The following is a 4,944-nucleotide window of genomic DNA, read 5'->3' on the forward strand; positions in this document are numbered from 1 at the left end:
ATCTTCATTGGTTATCGCCCTCCTCTGGATGTAACTCTCGAGACAACAACATATAATTGTCAATGTGAAAATACTGGCGTTGAGAAATATAATCCAACATGTCACAGTAATTGCCCTTGGCTCTCGTTAATTGTCACGAAAAATGAGACAACTAAAAGAAACTGTCGTCTTTGAAACTTGAAAGATCACGATTGATGCACAGGTCTTTGTGATGCACACATGAAATGTTTGTAAAACATGTGTAAAATGTATAGTTGCTTCTAATTTTTTTTTTGTTACAAAAATAAATAAAAAGAAAAGTGGTGTAATTTTTTGGAAGAAAAGATGGTATAATTATTACTTGACAAAATACACAATTATTTTTAACCCAGTTTTTTCATTTTATGGATCATTGAAGCAATTGTTAGAAAGACGCTTAAAAATAGTAGCAATCACATAAATGATTTGCTATGTCATTTAATCATTCATTCATATTAGCAAAAAATAATAAATAATCATTCATTCAATAGCTTTTTCAAATGGACAATGGTTTCAATATCATATTTTTTTATAGTGATTTCAATATCATTGAATCATGCATTCATACTGTTAACATCAGTGAAAAAATGCTTTACTTTAAGGGAATAAGGATCAACAAAAAAATTACAAAAGATATTACTAAGTATAAAAAAAAACTAAAAAAAATTGAAGCTTCAAATGTGCACTAATATAATCAAACACTAAGTATAGCCAAAAAAATATCAATGTGAAAAGGATCTTAAGTGGCAATAAGTTTTTTTTGAATCAGCAAAATATTATGGATAACCAAAACACTCGCAAGACGCTAAGAGACGGTGGAAAATAAAAACAAAGAGGCCGCATATATGCATAACATCCACCCAAACAACCAAAACTATAATCCCACACAAATTCATAACAGCCCCACTAACGAAACGAAGCGAAATAGCGTAAGATATGACACTGAAATCCAATAATAACCACCGGAATTCAGACCCATAACTATGCCACAACCTGCGGAAATCGCAACACTAAAAACCGGAACCCCCCAAGCACCTGAAGCGGAGAGATCAGTCAAAAAACAGCAGCAGAAACAGGTGCCGAACCAGGAAAAAACAGGTGAAACAGGTGCTGCACTGTCATGACAGCAACAGAGCCACTGCCCACCTACATGCAATAAGTAAGAGCACATCATGATGTTCACCCCTCATTTTTAGTACAATCCACTATCAAAGCAACATAATAGAAAATTTCATTATGTACACTAATTATATGGAAGACTTAAACATTTGCCCACTTTTCCAACCCACTTTGAGAGTCTTGTATACTTATCCTTTATGGGAGCCTAGCTTCAACACAGGTACCAAAAAAACTATCTTCATTTGTGCTTGCACCTTTAATATAATTGATAAAGGTTCATCTTCACAAACCTGCAATGCAATTTCATAAAAATAACAATAATTTCAGATGAAGTCGACCCCTTTGCTTGAACTCAGCCATATCATAGAAGTATTCCCTATTAATTTCTTCATTTCTGCACAAAACTCCATCAACATCACTTGATCAATACTACACTTCATCACATCACAACTACTCAATTTCACTACTAAAAATAGTCACATCTCGAATCGAGTTCATGATACTTCAGAGGTTGAAATCAATATATGATGAATTTTATATAAAAACACTATAGTTGACATAAAAGTTTTAAGACTAAAGATTTAGGAACTTTACCTGAAGTTTTACAAAACAATCACAGGAAGTGATAATCATGATTATCCAAAATGGTAGTGGCTTATGTATGGGGGAATGCAGCCGCCCTTCAAGGGAAATCAAACCATGCCAACACCTTCACATGTATTTAGAGAAATGATGAGTACTTATCTCATTGATAACATAAACCTGTGCAAGAGAAATCGTGATTGCTTAAATAAATAAAAAACTAAGACAACATAGAATAGAGTGCACTAATTACATAATATGTGGTAAAACGTGCAAGCAAGTCCATTGTGTCATTTTAACAAATTGTGCAAATATCCTTCTGATAGCCTATAGCTCACATCCAATTGAAATCATAATGAATGGATTTAATTGACAGGCATCCTTATAAACACACTCAGATTGATAACCTTGCTATATAAGAGCTTGCTTGTAGATGGTAAAACCTTAACCTAATTTCCAAAAAAAATGTGACAAAAAAAAAGGCTCAGGTATATCAGCCATTTTTATGGACATCTGGTTTAACCATGACACTATGGCACCTACAATATACATGATTTGCGCATCCTCATGTATCCATTTCTGCATCATTCACATCAGAACATGAATGACCCTCACTCATCCAATCATTAAATTTAATGATACAACAGATAAGGACTTAATGTGATTGAAGGGTTTCCATGAATTTGTTTTGAAGAGTTTTTGTTCATAACATCTGGTATAAACTAATGAAACTAAACTTTTTTCAATGTCCTTTTCATGTATATTTTTTAAACTCTGATAAACTGCCATTCAGAAAGCGCGTAATCTCTGACCACATTCATTGATACCTATTTTACCACATACTCATTTTACTAACAAACCAAAGTTCAACAACCATAATTTATTCAGCAACTATTACCCTTGCAACTGAGGGTAAAAATGGATAATAGTCTACATACCATATATTCAACAACCATATACATTGACATGATCAAACTTCTAGCTTACCATAATTTTTTTCGATGCACGGCAAGTAAATGTCAACCATGTGTTGATTAAGGATTGTTAACTTAATTGGTTGTCCATCATACAAAAAGATTGAGAATCATGATAGCAATTACTATCATATATAAAATTAAGATGAAATGGATTTTCATTATTTATTTGGGTGAATATCTATCTTTTTTAAACATACAAAATATGAGTTGATATAGAAAACTCAAATTGGATGTCGCTGCTGTTCATCGAAAGATAAAATAGGCATCCACAGATTCACATGGTTTACTCTAGAGCGAATATCAAATCCATGAGATTCAAGCTTAAAAAGAAAACATCCTTCAGTAGTATCCTAAATCATTGATTGTAGAAAAAAAAAGTATAAACTTATCGACAATACACTTTTAAGTTAAAATTAGAGATTATTTAACTTGCCTCAGAATTGCAGACCTTGTCATTTTTCACATAAAATCTTCACAATAATAGTAATAACTCTCGATGCACATTTACTGTATGCCTGATAGACCATCCTATACCAGTCTTAAACTCACAGGTTCTTGCCAACACTGAACTGAAGCATCTATGAAGCAACATTGTTACACACACAAAATAAATTAATTTTGGCATAAAACAGTAGAATGAAGAGTAATCTTGCGAAAATCATGAACAAAATAATTAACCTCAGCTGATTCAACCAAATCTTCGATAGTCGTAGAAAATTATCAGAGAGAGGGACTGTAATCAGACCAGTAAAACAAATTAGAAACTTTAGGAAAATCATTAGTTAATTTTTTAAATGCACACAAAGGATAGAATAATGGTTATTGTAAAAGCTGCACCCTATAATTTTTTCTAAATCACGGTGGCGCACCGTGATTTTGATAAAGTCACCACAGAAACCCAAAATAAGCTTGGATAAAAAATATACACATCTAAGTATAACCTTATGAAATAAGCTCCTTATAGCAGTCAAAGAAAACTACCTTAAAACTCAATTTAAATTACTTGCAACTTGAAATAATATGAAAAAGGAAGACATTACACATGTAGAGCAGACTCTAATAGATAATGTTTCTTCCTCATTTTCCTTTGTCCCTAGAAGCCACAAACCAAGCTTAGTCGCCTTAAGATTCTGATCGTTCTCATACGTCATTCTGCCTTCATAAAATGATACAGATAATGAGCAAACACCTTTATAGAAATGATTCCTCAAAAAAAAAAAAGAAACTATAGAGAAATGAGAAAATACTTGTGCCTTGGTTGAAGTCAATAGAGAAGAACATAGCAAAGTACCTTGATATAAAGTAAGCTACAATGTGATTCCATAAGTATGCCCACTTGCAAAAATATGTAACACACTTCATATGTTCTTGCCAAATGATTAGCAACACAGAATGAAAAATAATAGCAGATTCATATGTTCCTTTCAAAAACCAAAATCATATGTTAAATAATTAAGAGGTAATTACATATTGTCAAGCAAGATACTACAACAAATATCAGCGACACACACAAAGAAGTGGAGAACAACAAAACATATATAGCTTTAAATCAAGGCAAGCCTGATGCAAATACAATGTTTCAAAAAGCAGGACACAAAAAGGAAAGAACTATAAGTGAAAAACCTGAAGGGGAAAGAAGCCTGTAAAAGCATCACCTTCTCATCAAAGCCTCACTCTCCATCATCATCTTCAACATATGAACTCAAACCTAGTCACACTAACTATAAGAGAAGTTACAGCTCCTAAAGAAACAGAAGAAAAAAAATATGCTAGCATAAATTGTGTGAGAAGGAAATAGTAAAATTGAAACCACGTTAAATCTCTTCTATCAAATTGCGAAGTTGGTGAGATGAAATAATATTTATAAAAAGATATTGAAGTGATACCAATGAAACAACCAAAAAATACAATTTTCGTACCTTTTTTGCTTATGATTGTAGCTAGTTCTTTGAACAATGGAATGAAGAGACAACATGAACGACACAACAATTAAATCAAAACAATAGACATACAAATTTGAATGGAAAAAGTGCAACAAAATTTAGGATTTTGTTACCTCCTTTTTGTATTCCAGAACCAACTACATCCTCTTAATATACCATAAACAAATACATGTTGCATCACATCTTCAAAATGACCCGGATCTTAAAATACACATAAATCACAAAAATGATTTAAAATCAAAACACGGATTAAGATTTATATTAACTTTCTTCAGTGGAACAGAGGTGAAATTATCACAACATCC

At 32.2% G+C, this 4,944-nt stretch overlaps 1 long non-coding RNA gene across 2 annotated transcripts; it reads right to left on the reverse strand.

The window, feature by feature from the left end:
* Window positions 1–684: 684 nt before the first annotated feature.
* Window positions 685–3,429, reverse strand: LOC146918076 (uncharacterized). Of its 2 annotated transcripts, none has more exons than XR_015015966.1 (4): window positions 3,375–3,429; window positions 3,130–3,274; window positions 1,732–1,846; window positions 685–1,427 (listed from the first exon to the last, which is right to left on the reverse strand). It is a non-coding gene; the product is annotated as an uncharacterized LOC146918076 (long non-coding RNA). The 2 variants fall into 2 exon arrangements; XR_015015967.1 differs by having other exon boundaries at window positions 685–1,531.
* Between the last annotated feature and the right edge of the window lie 1,515 nt (window positions 3,430–4,944).

The sequence above is a fragment of the Medicago sativa genome, chromosome 6 (genome assembly GCF_051527215.1).
Source record: "Medicago sativa cultivar Bolivia chromosome 6, Bolivia_mono, whole genome shotgun sequence".
In the NCBI taxonomy this organism is placed as follows: Eukaryota; Viridiplantae; Streptophyta; class Magnoliopsida; order Fabales; family Fabaceae; genus Medicago; species Medicago sativa.